Raw genomic sequence first — 22,536 nt, 5'->3', positions numbered from 1 at the left:
ATGTACAAGTCAGTGGCCTTGCTTGTGACTCCTTGTACAGGTTTATACTGTACATTAGCCATCTTCATCCTCACAACTCACCTCCATTTCCACCTGCACACACACACACACACACACACACACACACACACACACACACTGCTGCTCCCCTTCCTCTTCCTATATGCCCCTTTCACTTAATATCCCTTATTAAAATCTAAATTTCGCAGTCGTCTGTTTGAGTCTGTCTTGTTTTACTTAACACATTGTATTTTACACTCCATCCAAACCATCCAATTGTTTTTCTGAGAACAAAACCATTTCCTCTTATACATGGATGAAAATCACATCAATGTATTTCCCATATTTAAGCCATTCATCCAGTGATCAACAGCTAAGGTTATTCCAATGACTTGTCTATTGCACACAGTGTGGCAATCAGAATGGATGGGCAGGGGGTCTGGTTAGTTTTTATTGTCAGTTTGACTCAACCTGGTAAGAAGGATCCTCAGCTGAAGAATTGCCTCCATCAGATTGGCCTTTGGCCACAAATTTAAGGAATTTTTTTGTTGATGGTTGATGTGGAAGGGTCTAGCCCACTTTGGTTAGTGTCATCCCCTATGAAGGTGGCCCTGGGTTGTAGGAGAAGGAGAGAAACCTGAGTAGGTCATGGATAGCAATCCAGTACCCAGCATTTCTAAGATGTCTCTGCTTCCTTTCCTGCCTCTAGAGTCCTGCCCCAACTTTGCTCAGTAACAGACTAGTACCTAGAAGATAGAGTGAGACAAACTCTTTCCTCCTCAAGTTGACGGCTATGATGAAATTATTCTTCTTGTTCCCTACTTGCTCTTCACTTTTTTGAAAGTTGTATCTGTTTATTGTTCTTAGAAAGATGATATTACATGTTTTCTCATGGGCTCTCTGTCTCTCTCTGTGAATCTCTCTGTCTCTGTCTCTGTCTCTCTCTCTCTCTCTGAATTTGTGTGTTTGAGTGTGTATATGTGTATGTATGTGTGTGTTTGTGTGTTTGTGTATGTATGAGTGTTTCGGGGTGTGTGTGTGTGTGTGTGTGTGTGTGTGTGTGTGTGTGCTCTTTCCAGGTTTAAAAAAAGATCCCAAGGCTGTACATCTCAGCAGGTGCCTAGAGAAGGAAGATGAAGGGACGAAAAGGGGGAAAAATCATATCCTTTGAGTTAACCCCACATTGAGGTTAGGCACATAGTAGACCAACAGTCACATAACGGCAGAGGAGTCATAACAGCAGAGAGAGAGAGTAAAACACAAAGTGTGAAGGAAAATGTGCTTAAAACTAAGATAAAAGGGAGAAATAGAGGACGATGCACTTAGAAAAGTAGACAGATTTTAAAAAGCTGCCATAAGTTGTTAAGCTCTAAGTACGTTTAAAAAAATTATAATGTTAAAGTGGAAGGGAATTATTGGGAAGAGGGAAGGGAGTGTCAGAGTGTGGTGGGGACAGGGGAGGGTTCTGAAAAGAATCCTTTTGAAGATCTGAAGAACTATGTGACACAAACAATTAAAGTGCCCTTTAATTTACAGGTAAATTCCACACTTACCTGCATCCAGGATTCTGTCTACCCATATTTCAAATACAAAATTACGTCATCTATTGCATCCTGTTTTGCTGCATTTGATCTAATAAATTCCTTGACCTGAAGTGCTGGTGAATTTTAAGACATTTAAAATACGACTGGTCGATATCGGGTTGTCATCAATTTATCCCGACTTTGGAAGCAGGTCCAGGAGCTAATTTTTCCTCCCTCTTTGCAAAGAATACATAATTCATGATTCCCATTAACTTCAACACAAGGTATTTAATCCTGTCAAATTCCAGCTTTGTTTGAATAAAAATGGCCCTCTTCTAATTGTGGGTTTGATAAAGCTAATTTTGGTGTGCTATGCAGTGGGCTGCCTCGGAGAGAGGCTAGCAATATTTCCGATACGGAGAATGGCTTAAAGATAACCAATGGAAAGATAGGAGCTGGGACAATAACCACCAAGGATGTTGGTGACTCAGAAACAAAAGACTTTTTCAGAAAAAAAATGCATGAAAAGAGCTACTTGGGCAGACTGTGAATCGAGTCATCAGAATATTTGGGTGGGGACTTTATTTTGGGTCTCCAGGAGGCTACATGAGAAGCTAAAACCTAGATGCTGGAAGTTTCTAAGCGTAACTAGGGAAGGAACTGGTCTGAGAGCACTTCTATGACGTAAGCAGAGCCTGGATGATGTCACAGAGCACTGGGCGGAGGTTGCGCTTCTCTTCCACTTGGGGGCGCTAGGCTCCCTTGAAGGTGGGTTCACTATCTTCCCAGCAGGGTGTGAAAGCCAGTTCAGCTCCTGAACCCCACAATTGTTCAACAGGCTTTTGGAGCCTGACCGGTTTCCGAAGACATAATCTGGACAACTAGGACATTTTCTTTCGGTAAATACGTTTATGAAGATAACTGGGACCCTTGTAGCCTAGAAAGCTAAAAGTTTTCCCTCGTACAGCGAGTAACCGTCTGTTCTGATGTCTTCCACGTTTGAGAGCTCGGCGGACGGTCTAGGCTAGTCAGTCTAAGAGTTTATTATCCTTTGCTAACAATATCTAATTCATAATTCTACTAAAGTGCCAAAGCTCCTCTCTGTGCCAGTGCATTTTAGGAGATAATATTTCTTTTTGATGTTGTTGTTATTGTTGTTGTTTTTTTTTTTGGAGCTGAGGACCAAACCCAGGGCCTTGTGGTTGCTAGGTAACTGCTCTACCACTGACCTAAATCCCAACCCCAGGAGATATTATTTGTAAATGGCTGTTGCTGCCTACACAAAAGACTCTTGTTGCGGTCGAAGATGCAACAGCTTCGCGGAATAAACCTGGGGCTGGGTCAGGATGCACAGTAAAGAAAGCCAGTGGACTGGTGTGCTGTGTCTCTGGGCAGACACTTGTGGATGTTGTCACATAGCGCATAGTTAGAGGGTAGAAGTGGGATGTGGCCACCCTCCTGGCTCCTTTGCTATCCTTTATCTGTTCTGCTTGCTTAAAGTGGGGACAGGGATACTTAATCCCACACTGACCTAGCCATTCAAGGAGAGGTTCCTCAGCAGAGGCAAAGTGCCTTGGGCTGAAGAAATGTGTCTGAATATGTTATTCTGAGCTGTAGAGAACCATTTTTTTTTAAAATTTTCCTTTGAACTTTAGATTTTGATTTTTGAGAGAGGGTTTTTCTGTGCGTAGATTTGGCTATCCTGGAACTAACTCTGTAGACCAGGCTGGCCTTGATCTCACAGAGGTCTACCTCCCTCTGCCTCTTGAGTGCTGGAATTAAAGGTGTGCTCCACCATTGCCCAGCCCTCCTACGAACCTCTGATTACGACAGAATAAGATTCAGATGCTCAACCCTGTTTACCATCGCCTTTCTCACCTGCTCCAAAGTTCTCTTAGACAAGAGCCTTGGTCCAGCGCCCTCTCCACCCCAACCCCATTGTTCTTGCAGGCACTCACATGACAGAGGCACCAGCATTGTGTCTGGTTTAAGCAGGAGAGCTCTTCAAACCCAGGCCACGGGCAAGTATGAAGCCTGAACACCGAACGATACCCACAAGACAGTGGACCAGGATGTTGTGGCCTACCACACTAGGTCTACAGCCAAGAAGAAGAGGATGTCTCTGAGGAGGATGAGCAGACCATCCTTCCAGAAGCGGAGGAGGAGGAGGCCTTCTCCCCAGGCCCTGGGGGACATTGTGGGCTGCAGAATTTCTCACGGATGGAAGGAAGCTGATGAGCCCGTCACCCAATGGAAGGCCATGGTTCTAGATCAACTGCCAACAAATCCCTCTCTCTATCTGGTCAAGTATGATGGAATTGATTGTGACTACAGACTGGCACTTCACAGCGATGAGAGGATTTTAAAGCTTAAGGTCTTGCCTCACAAAGTAGTGTTTCCTCAAGTGAAAGACGCCCATCTCGTAAGTGCATGGTTACCCTGGTGTCTGAGTCATCTGTAATAAAACCCACTACTATTAAGATCAAAGTCACAGGAACTATGACAAATAGCAAATCACACGACAAGCATCATAGTTGTCCAAGCCTTTTCTGCAGCCTTATTGCAGTATAATTTACATACTTAAAAATTCATTTAAATGTGTAATTTAATGATTTTAAAGCAAAATTTATAGCTTCCTTCCCTTTTTTAATACTCATTTCCCACTAGTTCATGTGATAACAGAGTCTATTAAAAACACAGAAGTGAAGTCAGGAGAAGGACCAGAGCGGTAAGCAGCAAGGATCTTGATTTGCTAAGACAACAGATACATTGGCAGAATCGTCTGGATAAAACCACTTGGGAAACATTGGGTCTTCTCTTCTTCTTGTCAGCCTCCAGACAAAGAGTTTAAAGGGTTAAGTCATGGGTCCTCCTACATCAAATCCAGTCCTGACCTTGTGTGCTCAGCATCACTTTTGGCCACTTTCATGTTAATCCCATTCATCACTCTTACATGTTGCCTAGCAACTCACATTGTAAACAAACTTATTTTGGTTCATGGTTTCATAGGTTTCCGTTCATTGTCACATGACCATGAAAGCGGCACGATAGAGCTCAACTGCTAACTTCACTGTCATCCAAGAAGCACCAACACAGGAAGAGACCAAGGACAAAAAAACACCCTCCAAGACATGTCCCAAATGACCAAGTCCCTTAATTTCCTATCTCCTAGTTTCCCGCCACCTTCATACACATCCATCAACAGATGAACTCATTGATTACAACCCACAGGGTCCAATCGATATTCATAGTCCCACCTTTGAATATTGTACTGGGACAATGTGTATTTTAAACCCATAGGGCAGGGCCAGAAGGTTGTGTCAGAGGTCTAAAAGTCACCTCACACTAGAAACAGCTGGGTAGGTTTCTCAACATCTCCTATTTCTTTCTGGGACTGAGCTACACCATGTATGCATTGCAGCATTTTGTCTGGGGTGAGATACCATCAGCAGTCAATTGTAAAGACGCCCCCACCATGTGTGTGCTTGAATGTAAAATGGGACATCTATAATATAGACACACATGCATATACACAGACTCACAGAAAGAGGCAAAAAGGGAAGGAGTTGAGTCTTAGGAACCCTCAAGGAAGAGGGAGTGGAAATATAAGATACAGATGTCAGCGAAAACCAGAACAAAGCAGTGTCTTCTATACACGACAGGACCACTATCCCTCAGCCCTAGCTGACGGGAAAGGGAGAGTCAGTTTTCTACAAAGATATAGCTGGTGATAAGCTATAGGGGCTCCAGGGGCTTGCCCAAGGCCCATAAATTTATGGGCAGCATAAAGGACTTGAGTGGGTTATTACAGAGGGCAGAAAGGGAGCTTGAAGTTGGGAGAACGGATTAGGTGGGGATGGATCAGAGAGGAGTTAGGAAGAGACGTGAGAAGTAAATTCTATCAATATATAATGTACAAAGTTCTCAAGGAACTAGTAAAAGTGGTTTTTAAAATACCATATCTGTACTGAACACATACAAACCATTTTTCTTGTCATCTCCTAAATAACAGACCCTAATGATTTCATTTCATTAAGTACAAAAGTAGTTCAGAGATTATTTAAAATGTAGGAGGATCTGGGGAGACTGCAGAGGGGTAAAGCCAAGTGTGTGGTCACACATGCAAACACCAGTGCTTGGTATGGGAACAGGAGGATGACCGGGGCTTCCTGACAGTGAGCCTCACCTCAGGTTCAGCAGGGGACCCTGTCACAAGGGAATACAGTAGGGAGTGAAGGAGCAGAACACGCTCTACCCTCCCCCAGCCTCTGAAATTACATGCCTCTATGCACACACATGCACACATACACACATATAAATACGACTAGATTATATGAGAGGCTTGCATAGGTTATATAGAAATGCAGTGTCATTTTATCCAAGGAACCTGAGGACTTTTAGATCATTGGGAGTCCTGGGGCCAACTCTCAGAGGACAAGATATATCTCCTTATTGTGCAAACAAATCCTTGGTTGAGTGTGTGTCAGTGACTCCACACAGTTCTCCTCCTCTAGGTTCCTGTGTATCACAGAGAATGATCTGGAAATACTGAAAAAATATAAACCAGAGGCTTTGTTGGGGTTTCTAGGCTTGCGTTAAAATCATATTTATCACGTTTTATTAAATGGAAGGGAAATCTTCAGCTCCCAGCAACAATAGACTCAATCATGTTGGCTTCTGTTTTATCCCATTATGAATAGCAATTAATTGCACATCAATAGCTCCCCATGCTTTGAACTAAATCAGGATGAAGGGATATGTTTCCGTAACCCCTATGTGGATAATCAAGTTGAAATGGGGGAGGTATGAGGCCTTTGGCTTATGGGAGAGATATGGCTTGATTGTAAACTTGTTATGCAAATAACCCTAACCCCTGACAAATGAATGTAACGATAAAATATACTACCAAATGGGATGGACACTCATTACTTGATTTCTTTAAAAAGAAATAAAATAACATACTTTAGGATTTTGAATAAGTGTGACCCTCAGAGGTTCAAATACTTGAATGTGTTTGGTTTCCTGTTTGTGGATTGTTTAGAAAGGATTGGGAGTTGTGTTTTTGTTAAAAGAGATGTGTCAATGGGAGGAGGGGGCCTTGAGATTTCAAAAGCCCACCAGGCTTCTCTCTCTCCCTCCCTCCCTCCCTCCCTCCCTCCCTCCCTCTCCCTCTCCCTCTCTCTGTTTGTATGTGTCTCTCCCTCTCCCTCTCCCTCTCCCCCCTCTCTCTCCCTCTCCCTCCCTCCCTCTCCCTCTCCCTCTCCCTCTCTCTCCTTCTCACAACCTCCCTCTCCCTCTCCCTCTCCCTCTCCCTCTCTCTCTCACTCTCCCTCTCCCTTCCTCCCTTTCCCTCTCCCTCTCCCTCTCCCTCTCCCTCTCCTTCTCACAACCTCTCTCTCCCTCTCCCTCTCTCTCTCCCTCTCCCTTCCTCCCTCTCCTTCTCCCTCTTCCTCTCCTTGTCCCTCTCCCTCCCTCTCCCTCCCCCTCTCTCATTCTCTCCCTCTCCCTCTCTCTCTCTTCCTCTCCCTCTCTCTCTATCTCTCTCTCTTCCTCTCTCTCTCCCTCCCTCTCCCTCTCCCCCTCTCTCTCTCCCTCCCTCTCTCTCTCTCTCTCTCTCTCTCTCTCATCTGGGGAGCAGGATGTGAGCTCTCAGGATCTACACAGCCAGGCCTGCCTGCCTGCCAGCCTGCTGTCATGGTGTCTACCACGATGGTCCACGGACTCACCCTCTGAAACTGTAAGACGGCAATTAAATGTTTCCTGTCATACATTGATTTGGTCATGGTGTCTCTTCACAGCAATAGAACAGTAACTAAGGCACACATATTCCTGTCTATTTTTCTAATACTTATGTATTTATTTCATTATAGTTACCTGTTGACCATTGAACAGTTTTATGAATAAGGTTCAAGTTTAAAGACAAATAGTGACAAATAGGAGTGCACTGCTAGGGGGTTTGGTCTTGATGGAGTGGGTGTGGCCTTGTCGGGGTAGGTGTGTCACTGTGGGCATGGGCTTTAAGACCCTAACCCTAGCTGCCTGGAAGCCAGTCTTCTAGCAGCCTTCAGAGGAAGATGTAGAACGCTCAACTCCTCCTGCACATGCCTGCCTAGATGCTGCCATGTTCCTGCCTTGATGATAATAGACTGAACCTATGAACTTATAAGCCAGCCCCAACTAAATATCCTTGTAAGACTTGCATTGGTCATGGTTTCTTTTCATAGCAGTGAAACCCTAAGACATACATACAGATATACATATACATATACACCTAGGTTCACACACACACACACACACACACACACACACACACACACACCATTTACAGGGATTTTAGATCTAGCCAGGGCCCCTGCAGTTTCGTTGGTCCATCTGATACACGTGTTCATGGAACATGTCTCTCTCTGTTTCTTGTTCTAGGAAGTACGTGGACAACATCTGCAGACTCGCTTCATTTTACTTTATTCTCCTCTTCAGCCTTAGAAATCTCAGCTTACAGAGAGGGGAAGATGGGAACTTGGTTCGATAGCTCTTTTTGTCTGTGGGGAGCTTACATCTCAAGTCACAAAGGGAAAATAAATATAACAAGAAATAAAAATACACATCCAAACCATGATGGGAAGTTCATATCCGTTCCCCTTAATGAATGTCCACTTTGGAAATTGGAATCCACACTGAGATGAGACTTTTGAAAAATCCTAATTCTCAAGCAGGCTTTGGTATTTCTCTTTCCCTGAAAAGGAACACCACTAGAAAAAGACAGACAGTACAGACGGTAGGTTGCTTTTTTCCACAAATCGAATCAGAAGGATTTGATAATGAGCATAGAGGGGGCTCTTCCCATGTTTACCAAAGAATAAAGTAATATGGGTGAGGGGAGACATGTAGAGAACAGTTGGTGCCTTATTGGTATTAAAAAAAATTCCTGAAGTCAAGAAATAATATTTGACAAGAGAAAAAACAAGGTTTTCATTACGCAGAACTGTTTTTAAAATAGCCTTCCTTTTAGTCATGGAAAGAGGGGGGTGGAGCAGGTAAGTCTGTAGAAAACTAAAGTCATTCCTATCAAAAAATTAAGAATAATGTGGATTTTTGATGTACTTGAATAAAATTAGAAATTTTAGCTTTCAAAGGGGAAATATTGTGTTCCAGAGAGAGAAAGACAAAGGAGTGTCCAAACCCATACTTGATTCATTCAATAAATCTTCTGGTAACTCATGTGTTTGTTGATATTAGGATTAAAATGCAAGTTGGATTTTTCGACTTAAGAGTTTACTGTGTGTGAACAGCAGTCAGTGGAAATACTTGTCTTCCGATTTCTCAAAAGGCATGAAAAAGCCACCGTGGAGTTACTGGATTTTGTTTCAAAGACTTTAGCTCCTTGTCTGCAGGGATGCAGGGCCTCAAAGGAAGGGCCCGAGACCTCCTAAGAGGTAGCGTCCAACACCTGAGGCCATGCGCACAGAGGGAAGTAGCCTTTCTCAGAAAATGGAGCTGGGAGAGCTAAAAAATGAAGGCAACATATCGATCAAATCGCTGTAATAGAACGACGGCAGCCAGTTCACAGAGCGAGGCAGCTGTCAGCGACTCGGCCAAGAACCAAGAGAATTTGAAAAGATAATAACACACAGAGTTCACAGAAGCCACTATAGACTCATGGCGTCTGCGAATTTAATCCATGTGCTTTGGGCAGATAAAACAATCCAAACCAGAGATCCCTCTTGCTCAGACCAAAGGAACGCTGTGCCGTGTCCCGGATGTCCCATGTCAAGGACTCAACCTAGATGCTGGAAGCCTGTGAGAAACCGGAACTCCGTCATTAAAGTGCTGACACTGGAAATGGCTCAAGTCTGCACCTTCATTGGAAGGAGAAGAAATAAGTCACACAGCACCGGAAGTAATCCTCGTCAGGGTCTGTGTGAGGTCGGAAGTGTAGGGCGCCATGATCAATCAGTAAGCACTGCCTACACGTGTCGGGTGAGCCCACACAAATGAGGAAATGATTTTTAAATTTAAACACAATTTCTAATAACTAGTAACTTTTAAGTGTCCGCTTTTAGAACAAGCTTCTAGATTATGTGGTTTCTCAGGCAGAAGAACGCCGCACAAGTAGTGAGTTTGAAACTTCGGAGGTTCCCACTATATGACAGCAAACTAAGAAAAGCATGGAGGTGGGATGTGGTAAAACGAACTAGAGGGAATCTGTAAAACCAAGAAAGGAGAATTCAGAAGACTTGTTCGGGAAAGGCCAGCAGCAGGGATGGCTCGGAGGACCGTCCTCGTTTTCAGAGTTTATCACAGCAAATTTGCCAAAGACTGGTAGCAAAAGTGCCACTTGTATCTGTGGACACTCTCTGAACCTACACACACACACACACACACACACACACGCACACGCACACGCACAGAGAGAGAGAGGGGGGGGAGGGAAGGAGAAGAGGAGGGGGCGGGGCAAGGGGAGGAGGAGAGCGAGACAGAGACAGACACGGAAAGAGTGACAGACAAGGGACATACACACAGACACACACATACAGAGATATACACGAAGACACACACAGCCCAATTGAGGATTTACAGAAAGACACCCATCAAAGGACCCGGATATTTGGTTCTAAATTAGGTGAGCTTTGTGGAGGAATGAGTGCCAACCAAATTTTGCAAGTTCTGCAGCCACCTGAATGTTTCCACACCCCCTGAGCTGTCGGGGTATCGAATACATGGCTGTCACTCCTGCTTTCTTCATTTGTATTTTACTGTGAATCTCCCTTCTCCCCTGTTCAATGTGGCCAGCGGTTTTCCATGTGGAAGGACTTCACAATGCACTGTGTCTAGAGAGGCAGGGAAAACAATTTCAAAAGAGGCTCAGTGCTAGGCAAACAGTACAAACAATACATACTTCACCTCCAAAGGAGGGGCTCAAAGAACCCAGAGGCTCTGGCTGGCACACAGGGCCGAGCTTACAAAGTTAGGGCCCACAGCATCCCTGGGACCCAACCAGCAGCTCTCATTCAGCCCTCCATGCTAATGACTCATTCTCATCCCTTGAGACCAGAGGAAGAAGCATTTGTAAGGTCCTCTCCCTAAATATGAAGCTTTTACCGAAACTCTTACAAAACTTAAGAAAAATTTTAATAGGAAAGCACACACACACTAAAAAAATAAATGGCAGATTTGACAGCCTTCTCTGCAATTCCATCATGTACATTAACAGACACACACACACACACACACACACATAGACACACACACACACACACACACACACACACACACACACACACACACACACACACCAGAAGAATAGACCTACATAAAGGATACATTTCCAGGCACAGATATCTGTTGGGAGGAGGTTGACGTTCTAACCAACCTCAGCCAAGGACTCCATTCGGAAGATTCAGAAGGTCAAGACATTGGTTCACTTTTGGGAGCAGATCGCTGTCTATCTCACAGAACATTTATGGAAAACAAAGACAGATCAGCCTAGAATGAGATAAACAGAAACACTTTCAAGGCTATTGAAGAATTTTGGAGCCAAACTCCACAGACAGCTAACAGCAGAGAAAGTGACCCATGACTGCAGTTTGTATAATACCGCTGAACCTGGTGAAACATTTCCTACTCTCCTAGGAATCCTAGACGTGAGAGGGCACCAAGGCAGCCTGGGGAGCCCACGTCAGTCTCCATACAAAGTGCACTTTGCAGGCTGACACCCACACGGCTAGTCTGCAGTTCACCAATCCTGGTCATGAAGTCACTGAAAAACAGTAGAGGTCTTACCTTGTAGAGCCACAGTCTCTGGTTCGTGCCTTCTGGAGGCTCCACTGTCATTCCACCCTTAACTCTCCATCATCCTGTTGACAAGTGTCTGGCCTTTATCTTTGACATAGGAGTATATTTTCTCTCTCTCTCTCTCTCTCTCTCTCTCTCTCTCTCTCTCTGTGTGTGTGTGTGTGTGTTTGTGTGTTTTGTGTGTGTGTGTGTTTAAATGTTATAAAGTTTAATAAGAAGAAAAAGTTGCTGGTTCCAGTAAACATTTAAAATAAAGATTCTTTTTTTAAAGCTTTATTTATTTATTCCATGTATGTGAGAACAGTGTCATTGTCTTCAGACACACCAAAAGAGGGCATCAGATCCCATTACAGATGGTTTTGAGTCACCATATGGTTGCTGGGGATTGAACTCAGGCCCTTTGGAAGAGCAGTCAGTGCTCTTAACCACTGAGCCATCTCTGCAGCCCTAAAATAAAGTTTCTTAAGAGAGCAGTTTAGCGTGGGAAGCAATAAAGATGCCCCATTTATGGATGAGCACTCAGTCTCTTTAAACTCCTGGGAATCGGGAAGCATCTTGGAGAAGGAGGTGGGAAGAGTGTAAGACCCAGAGTGTGGGAAGAAGGGCTGTGGTTTGCTGCCTTCAGGACAGGACGTGGCTGCTGCAATCGTGAGCTCATAGCAGCTGTGGTCACCTGCATAGGTCTATAAAGGACCACCAGCTAGACAGAATCCCTTACTGAGGAGGTTTTCGGGTGCTGATGGCTGCTGGGGTAAAAGAATCATTCTTCTCTGAGGGTTTGGTCACTGGTAGAATTCCCACATGCCTGTAGATGGTCACACACCCATAAGTACATGACCAATGCTAATTGGGCTTAGTGGTTATAGGTTGGGAAAGAGGATATGAATTTTGAGGGATGGTTATTGGCAGGGAATTTGGGCAGAGCAGAGGGTGAAATGGAAGTGGTTATGGCCATGTTTCATTCTATACGTGTATGAAATTCTCAAGGATAAAGACAATTTATTATTTAATAGAAAATTTAGACTATTAGCTTTAGCTACGTGATATAAGGCTGTGTGACTCTAAAGAATTCAAATATTGAACATAAATCAAATCAATTGACTGCCTTATGATTCAAGGAGCAAATTATATGTACTTAATATAATGCACTTTCTCCCTCTTTCGGTCTCTTTCTATCTCTTGTCTCTCTGTTTCTCTCTCTCTCTCTCAAACACACATGCAAACTCACATACACACTCACACATGCAGGTGCACACTTACATTATTTTTATGTCAATGTATTAAAATTCATGATACAATCAATATGAAGGAATAGAGGTTTGTTTAGGGCACACAGTCACAGTCATTGAGTTCAGACTGTCGGGGCAATGACTACATGGCCACAGTGTATTGATCTGTGTCACTGAGAGCCTGCATGAGTCCTGCTTATATTTGGGTGGATCAGGCGGCCAAGAGTTCGGTCTGAACCAGCCAGCTCCCTCCTTCCTGCCCCAGTGACCTACTTCTGCTAGGGCACAGTCTGAAAGATTCCTCCACCTTACTAGACAGTGCCATCAGCTTGAGACAAAGTGTTCCCACAGCTGAGACCCTGGGGAAAATTCACACTCAAGCCCTGACGACAATGAGCCAGGCAAGTGCGAAATGTTTTGTGAAAACAGTTTAATTTCAGTTCTGTAAACAGGACAGGGAGGAACCCTTTGATATGGATTGATTTAGCCTTTAGCTTACAGAGTGCACCCCCAAAAGATACATAGTGTAGAAAATGCACAGTTTTCTATGTGGCAAGCATGGCGCTGAAAACAACACACTAATGAAAATAAAATGCAAAGAACTGGGATTTAGTAACAATTCCAGTCGTCAGTGTGAAAGGCTCTTTTATTTACATATGTGAGCTGTCGTTATTAGTTCCCTACTGGGTTGATTTTACAAGGAAAGAAAATAACAAGCTCTGACTATCCCATCAACCACGGTGTCATTCATCACAGTGTTACAGGGCTCCGATCTAGGGATTAATCATCAGGGTTTAACAACAAAATCCATCGGCTCAATACATGAGGCTTTACGGGAGAAAGTGAGGTTACAATATGTAATGCCTTTAGTGTCTTCTCTGCCATTCTGTTGTATACATGCCTTGTTGTTGACTATTGTGGTTGGTGGTGGTTGTTGTGCTTTTAAATATGAAATGTTGAATGCAAGGGCAAGTGGCAGGAATCCGATAGATCTTTGCATCCTCACTTTCTCCTGCCCATCTCTCGCTAAGTCTCCCAATCCTCAGCAATCATTCAAATACACTGAAACAACTCAAATATACCGAAACAATGTGAAATAAAGACACTGAAAAAACTCAAATATACTGAAACAAGGTAAAGTCAAGATGCACTTGCCATCCCTAATTTGTGTTTGCATTTTGACCGTAATAGTCTGGTAAGCCTTAAAAACCACACGATGGGTCTGAGGAGGATGGGTGGTTGAAACCGCTTGCTGCCTAAGCAGACTTGTACTCAGATCCCAGTCACCATGAAACAGGAAGAGGAAACCTGTAACCCCAGGGACAGGAAGGGGGAACAGAATCACTAAGGTCTGCTGGCTTCCAGCCCGGATGAAAATATGACAGTTTGGGATCAGGCAAAGACACCACCTGTCTTGTTAAGGCTCCACTGCTGTGAGGAGACACCATGACCAAAGTGGGTACAACCTTGTCTGAAATGATTCGGGGTGGGCGAGCACGCGGATAAGAGAACGTGATGTGAGAACTGAGCGCAAGCTAGACACACAAATGGGGACATTGAACCCCACACCCCCCCACACCAAACGGTGCCTGCGGGTTTAGACTTAAAAGTACCTTCCACGGAGGGACCAAAGGAATCAGTACTGAGTCTGTTGGTTCATTGGGGAGAATAGAATGCCTTTGCCTCTGCTCTCAGTAGAAGAGACGGCAGTAAAATGGGTTACGGATGTGTACAGCTATTGGCAGAAGCAGATTTAAAGAAAAGAAATTGACTCATCGGCTTTGATTTGAAATATTTATTATGGCAAATGGTGGCTATTAGATAAAGATGCCTCACACATCCTCCGTTCAGTCACAATGTCACTTTCAGCTCATTTCAGCTGGTTATGTGTCCATGATATATTATAACCCTTTTAATAATATCTATTAAATTATTTTTTTGCTATCTAGCAGGGCAAGGTAGTAGCAAAACTCACTGTATGGCCATTATCTGAAGCCTGGACCAGAAAGATAATGGCCCAAGGTTTACAAGGCAGGTGGGAACGATCAATTATACCACCACAACTGACAGCACAGCTCTGTTACATGATCAGCAGGAGTGATGGAGTTAACCTGGATTTCGGGACCAGCAGATACCCGCTGTGCCCACTTGGGCTTCTCCGGGTGCAGGTCTGTCTCTTTTGGCAACAGGCAGGGAGCGTCCTACCAGCAAATCTGAGGAGCAGCACGAGGACACTTCATGGAAACCAGGGAAAGAGAGATGAGAGGAAAGGTGTCCTTCTCTGGCTCAGAGACAAGAGGTCAGAGTCCTGAGTACCTGCTTCTAACTGAGTAGAGAGCCACTCCCACCATGTGTGTATGAACTCTGCTGGGGTCTCCAATCTATGATAATATTCACTTTCGGTCCACAATTTCCTACCGGAAGGAGAAGACACCCAGTTCCATCTAAAGTGACACTGAGAAGCAGGTCGGTTACGGTGTGGAGGACAAGACAAGGTGGAATCAAAACAGACATAAACTTACATGCACACAGACATGCATGACACATATATCCACATGCATATGCACGCCAAGAACATGTGCACACATGCATGCATGCACACATAAGCATACATACATGGAACGCACTGATAATTTTATAAATACACATATAGATATTAGCGTGTGTGCACTTAGTTTCACACATGTGATATCTTTATACTGTATATATACAATATACTATATATATACAATACATACACACACTATATATACAACACACATGTATATATATATATATATATATATATATATATATATATATATATATATATATATCCTAGTTTTGTGGTATCTGATTTCTGTATTCACCATAGAAAGAGTCAGCCATTTGGTGCCCATTCCTAAAGCTTTTTCTTTTAAAATACATGACTACAAAAAAGCGGGTCACTAGGTCAGTTAAGTGTCTGCCTCACATTTTAGTCTTCCTCTCTACAGCTGTAATAAAACACTCTAGCCTAAAAAAACTTGTAGAAGGAAAACATTTCTTTGGCTTGCACCTTGGCTTACCAGCTTTTGTGGGCAGTCAGACAGGAACTCGAGGGGAGAATTACAAAGGAATACTGCTCACAGCCTTACTCACTACCCATGCTTAGTTCACGTTCTCATGAATCCCAGACACCCTGGCCTAGGAATAATGACACCCACAGTGGATGGGCCCAGCTTCATCACCTGTCAGTCGAGACAGTCTCTCACACATTAGGACACAAGCCAATCTGATGGAGGCAGCACCTCAGTTGTGGTTCTCTCTTCCCAGGAGACTCTATGTCAAGTCTCTTCTAAGTTATGTCAAGATGTCAGTGAAAACTAACCAGGACACCTCATAAGCATGAAGATATGGGTTTGATTCCCAGAACCCACATCGAAATGTGAGTGGAGAAAGCTTCTAATGCCAGTTGGGGAAACAAGGACAGGATCCCCAGGATCTGCTGACCACCACAGCTGGCATGATGGGTAAGCTCCTGGCCAATTAGAGACCCCGTCTCGAAAACACAGACCATGCCTGAGGATGAGGCCTGAGGTTGTTCTCTGACTCTACCTGAGTGTGGAGACATGTACACACATCTGCACACATATGCATCTACACACACCCATGCACACACCTTAGATAAATAGATGATAGATATTAGATAAACAAATGGTAGATAGATAGTAAATAGACAAATTATAGATAGACAGATAGACAAATGATAGATAATACACAGATAGATATACAGACAGAGAGATAGATAGATAGATATTAAGTAGATGTATTGAAGGATAAATAGATGATAGATGATAGACAAATGATAGAATAGATAGATAAGATAGACAGCCATCCAGACAGACAGATAAGATAAATAGACAGGATTGTATTTGAATTCAACTACTACAGAACAGATTGGAGCCCCCCCTCCTTCCCTTTCAGAACATAACCTGTATCACAGGGGAACTCACAACTTCCCCGCAGGAAACAAGCATCCTATTACCGCAGAGAGGTGGAAACAGATGTTTATGTTTTCCCTGTGCCTTCGTGGGTCAGCACTGTGTATCACAAGATGAAAAACGTGCCACTGTAATTAAGCGTTAATATCATTGTGGCAGAAAATAAAAGAACGGCACCTCAGTTAGCAAGGAAGGCAGCTCCAACCAATGACTACATTTGACCAGAGCTTTGCTGAGCTCTGAAGTAAGAACTGTGGATCCCATGAGGTCCGACCTCTCACGCAGGGTTCCTGGAGAGTTAAAAGGTCCTCTCCCTACACGAGTGATAGTGCTCCTTTAAATTTAAGCAACTTCTGTACTGGCTGTGTCCTCCCTGCAGCCCGTGAGGTCTTTGTAGTGCTGTAGGTTCCTGAAGTATTGGATCTGGGCGGTAAACCATTGTAGATGTGGATTGTAGGATGGCGTCCTGCCTGGTGGTATCTGGACCAGCACAGAGGTGCAGGGATGAGGGGCGAGGATGAGGAACATCCTTCCTCCCCTGGGTCCTCTAGAACCTGTGCCCAATACCCTGCAGTAGCTTTGCTCCCTTAGCTACCTAGTTCTGGTTATGTTAACATAGGGTGACTTCTGCTACTTTTTAACCTACATGAATGTCTAGCAGCTTATGTAACATGACCTGTCCTGGGTAGACCTGAACAATGTGCTCACCTCATGTGAGCTTCCAACTACAAACGATTCCAGCCAGGTCTACCTTATCATGGCTATTCAGGAGCAGACGAGTGGCTCAGACAACTCTATCAGTGGACAACCCACTCCAGCATGGGTGACACTCAAAATAGTTACATCCTGTAGCTTTCAGCCCAAATAGCAGACAGCTCCACCCAAGAAGCCCTCTTTATCATGGCTGCCCCGACCCCCGGGGCAATTGTTCTCATCTGATTGCTCTTTGGAACAGGACCTGATCATCATAACCTTCGAGAATCCTAAGCCTTAAAGGTTTCTTAAGCTTCCTGAATCTTCTGAGCTTCTTTCTTCCCTCCAGAAGGGAATGCTTCAATTCCAATGGATTCCCAACACAACCCATGAGTAAATAAACCAGAGGTCCCAAAACAACATTCATTCAGTCAATGTAACTAAAGCCAGAGCAAAGAACCTTCTTGCTAGTGCTGTCCTTTGGATACCAAACGTCTCCCAAGGTTCCGTGCTAAGGGAGGGAGTGCTGTAGAGAATGGCTGTTGTTTCCCCAGCAGCACATCCTAAGACCTAAGGTGTGCAGTGTGAAACAGCCAGGATCCCTGCCCAACTCCCCGGCCTCAAAGAAGAAGATACATAAACCCAGAGAGGAAAATAGTTAACTTACAACAACCTTGCCCGCTGCTTACAAAGTTGTGATTTAGTTGAACAGAAGATGTCCCGCGCGACCTCTCACCAGCAAGAATACGCAGGAACACACGAATCCTTCTGCAGCCAAAATGCTTATTCTTTATTAATAATAGAGAGGGCACCTGGGACGCCAGCATGGCGCGGCTTATATACACCCTAGCGCGGCGCATCCACACCTGATTGGTTGGTTACCCATGATCTCATTAGGCACGCCCCGGAATGGGCAAAGACCTGGCAGGAAGGCACTCTTGCACATGGGCACACAGTTAACTTCCTTAAAGGAAGTCGGGTGGTACGGCGGAGCCAGCCCCATCTTGTAATGCCGAAACTATCTCAGCGTTCCACGTGGGGCGCAGTGGAAGCCATGCCATCTTGTGGTGGCGAATGTTATTGCAGCCCTCTACCAGAAGAAACTACATCTCCCAGCTCCACCCCTTTCCAGAGGTTACTTTAGCATTAGCTCAAAATTTCAAACCACAAGTAAAGGGGCCCAGAGTGATGCTACCGAAAACTGAGGTGAGCAAACAACACTGTGCAATGAGGATGCACAGGAAACACAAAGGAGCCTGCAGCAGGCTGGACTCAGTTCTACCCCTCAGGCTGTTACCCCTTCCCTTCTCCACAGAGTGGACCTGCCTTTGCAGGCAGAAATCCACAAGTTCTGCCCCTCTAAGCAGCTCTGACAAGCTCCCAGGTGAGTTAAGAAGGACGTCCTACACCATCAGCCGTGTCTCCTCTGTGCTGACATGAATGAGACATGAAGCTGGGGGAAGTGGAGAGAAGAGAGGCTCTCCTGGCAGAGAACAGTCCTCACAGCTCTGCACATAAAGACCCATCCTGAATTCTCAGATGGTGATAAACAGAAGGGGAGGAAGGAGACCCACACTGAGCAGACCTGGAGCTGAGTGGATTTACCTGGTGTCTAGCACTAAGAGAGGAATAGTCCCACACACTCAGTGCCACTGTCCCAGGAGAAGCTCCAGCAGTGGCTCCAGCAGCGGACATCCCACTAAGAGTCGGCTGTTCATCCTATCAAGAATAGCACTTGCTTAGGAACAGTGTCCTGACTACAAATGGGCCCTGGGATATACAACCACTCAACCCAGAGAACTGAGAGCTATGACAGGATCTACAGGGGTTATCTCAGGGCAAGCATCTCCCCGTCTGTGTGCCCATTTCATCCCCACTTGGCTTGGGCCAAGTTGATAGCAGCAAGGGATTCAGTGTGACGCCCTAAAGTGTCTACAACACATGCCCATACATGGGGGATATCACAACAGATGCTCCTTCTCTCAGCATTCTGGAAGGTGAGTGTCTAGAGACTAAGTGTCCGTAGGGCACGCGCACACATACACACACACACACACACACACACACAGAGAGAGAGAGAGAGAGAGAGAGACAGAGAGACAGAGAGACAGAGAGACAGAGAGACAGAGAGACAGAGAGAGAGAACTCCCCTTGTTTCTGCAGGAGGCCACCACCCTTTGCTTGTGGACACATCGTCCATCCCTGCCTCTTTTGTCACATAGTGACCTCCTCTGCTTCCCATTCTTCTCATGGGCTCAGAAGTCCACAGCAATGGAGCGGGAGTCAACTCTTGTCCATATGGGATCAGCTTCACTCGGCTACAATGGGTAAGGCACTGCCTTCCAATCAATGACACACACAGACATTTGCATGTAAAGATGTCAACTCATCATTCTGGAAGGAGACAACAGCATCTTCACCAACTCCTCACCCAGCACAAAGCCAGAACGGTACCCTTGACTCTCAAGACTGCTTCTAGTTAGTTGAACTGCTCTTAATTGCAATAACCAGTTCCCTTACTGTTGTAACAAAGTACCTGACAGAAGAAAAAGGAGGCTGACACTGTCCACCGAGCTCCCAAGATATAGAGAAGCAGGCTGGAGTCAGGAACAGGCAGGCCATGGACCTCGCAGTCTGCCTCTGTGGCTCTACGGGTGCCAGCTTGTCCCCGTGTCCAAGATGCTCCACAATCCCTTCACAAAATGGTGCAAGCAACTGAGGTCTGACTGTTTAAACATGTGTGCCCTTTAAATGAGAATTTCTAGGAAGAAGCTGTCTGCGAAAGCTGACTGGCTGGTTAGAGCTGCAGTGGTGAGGAGATGTTGGGATGTTGCTGATCCAGAGCCTAGTTACCTGATAATTTTAGCCCCCTGAATTCTTTGTCTACCTCTTTGTCAAAACTAATCTATGTCATAGATTTAAAAAAAATTTGGAATCTATTAACTTAGTAAACCCCTAGAAACCACCAATCCAAAAGCTAAGAATGTCATCAGATAGCATCGTGGGGACATAGAAAAGATCCCCCCAATTTGCTTTAACTGCCTTGCTTGTGTGCCCACCAGCATATTTTGTTTTTCTCTGCATTATAACTTTCTTTGTTCTGTAAAACTATGAAACTTCATGAAACTGCGTCCACACTGGAATAAGGGGTGACCTAAATTTGTCTTCCTGGACCATGATCACTCTATATGGCTCCAGAATAAATCACCCTTAGTCCCTTAAGGTGAGAGCTGTGTTTCTTCATTTACAGTCTCTGAGGAGCATTTCACATTCAAACTTTCCAAGAAAGGGAGGGGGCACACCAAAGGGAAGCAGGGACCAACCTCTTCAGGCTTTGAATGTTGAGTATCTTTGGCTCCTGTATGAAGTCATGTGACTACAAGGTCCAATGTCTTTGTCTCTGTTATGTCTAATAATAAGATGTTATGAAGCAATGGTCTTCACCATGGAAAAGAAGTGGGGAAGGATGGAGAACAGGAAGGGAGGGCAAAGAAAGGAAGTAGCAGGGATGGGGGGTGGGCAAAAATCTCAGGGAAGGCAAATCCAGACATCAAACATCAGACAAACTGCAGTTGTCCCAAGTTCACACCCTCCCTCGACTCAGAGGCACAGCATCTTTTCTGCTAAGCCCTGCTCTATGCTCCCTCCCTGAAGTAAATATAAAGAGTCTGAAGGGCAAAACTTGGAGGCCAGACTCCAGTGAGAGGTTAGTGAGCCAGAGTAGTCATCAGCCCCTAATGGGAACGCCAAGAGCAGTACAGACATCCTGTCAAACAAGTCTGCACAAGGACTGGAGTTCTCAAATGGAAATCCAGAGAATCCAGGAGCCCTGTGCTGTCTGAGTCACACCAAAACCCAGAGTCCTCGAGCAAATGCAGAAATCCCAGAGCAAACCAGGACAATCCTCACCAAACACAAGAGTCCTCTAGGTTTGGCACTGGGCTGGGGACAGGTGTGAAGGGGATTGAAGGCTTTTCTGAGTTATAAGAATCTGCCTCCCACAGGGCCTAATTAGACATTTAAAATGTAAATAATGGGGAATTTCTCACCCACTAAGAGGCTAATGGTCCAATTAATCACCAGGTCTTCCTGAAGGGACGATGTGAGCAGCTGAGACCTGACCCAGGGCTTCCAATAATCCACACTTCTCTAGATATTTCCTGTAACACAGAATTTACAACAAGGGAATGGAAGGGAGGGAATGAAGGGCTGCATTTGAACAAATATGCCTTACATGCATCTACATAAATTCTCAAACAATAATAAAAGAGATTAAAAAGAAAACACCTGGGGTTGGGGATTTGGCTCATTGGTACAGCGCTTTCCTAACAAGCACAAGGTCCTGTGTTCAATCCCCAGCACAGAAAATAAAAAAAAAAAAAAATAAAACACTTCATTCAAGGCCCATTGCCTCCTTTTCTCAGCATTTTGCTCCAGGCTGGTGAGATGCTCAGCAGGTCAAGGCCCTTGCTGCCAGGCCTGAGGACTTGAGGTCCACACATGTGCAGTGGCAAGTTCACACACACACACACACACACACACACACACACACACACACACATACACACACACACACTAATTAATTAATTAACTAATTAATAAACTAACTAATTAAGCAAAGCAAATTACCATTTCTTAATAAATAAAATATTATAAAGCTGTCACTTGCATGAAAGGTCTGCATTATTAGATGACCCCTGACCCGTTCTCTCTCAGGCTCACCAAAGAGAGGATGATGTGGGACTATCACCAATCTGTGCTTAGCACCTGAAAGAATCCTGAGTGTATCTGTCTGAGGAATGAAAGGCACCCTGGGCATGCAAAACACCACACAGGTCCAAGATAGAAGGGAGCCTCAGTGCACGTATGAAAACCAAAGTTCAGATGAGTTCACGAGAAACCATGAAATAACATACAGCCCGAATTGTCAAACCTGAGCTTTCCCAGAATAAAATTTGCCTGATAGTACCTAGCGTTTCCCCAGAGGACCAGCAACCGCTTCTTGTCTTATTCTCATTGTTTCTACTCTATTTCTATTTTGTTTATTAATAATTTTAAAAAATCCTGACTATTGGAGAAACACCCCTTTATCAAACAGGAAGAAACAGGTGTCTCTTGTTAAACAAGATGGTTTTAATCTTTCTTGGTACTTTTAGCCCTATTTGGGTAAGTTTTGCTGTTTTGTTTTTGTTTTTGTTTTTGTTTTCAACTTAATGCACACTGTCACATCATTGAACAAAACTTGGGGGGGGGGGGAAACGCTGCCTTTTTGGAGTTGGCCCTTGAGAAGCCCTAAAGAGTTAGGCAGAGGACACTCTGGCTGTCGTCTCCTTTGTT

General features: G+C 44.6%; 1 long non-coding RNA gene across 1 annotated transcript; it reads left to right on the top strand.

Moving 5' to 3' along the window:
* The first annotated feature begins 2,268 nt into the window (after positions 1–2,268).
* On the top strand, positions 2,269–4,010 carry LOC134486227 (uncharacterized). Its single transcript, XR_010065071.1, has 2 exons — positions 2,269–2,422; positions 3,474–4,010. It is a non-coding gene; the product is annotated as an uncharacterized LOC134486227 (long non-coding RNA).
* Positions 4,011–22,536: the final 18,526 nt, after the last annotated feature.

Source organism: Rattus norvegicus, chromosome 3, assembly GCF_036323735.1.
Source record: "Rattus norvegicus strain BN/NHsdMcwi chromosome 3, GRCr8, whole genome shotgun sequence".
NCBI lineage: Eukaryota > Metazoa > Chordata > Mammalia > Rodentia > Muridae > Rattus > Rattus norvegicus.
This window is presented reverse-complemented; position numbering and strand designations above follow the sequence as displayed.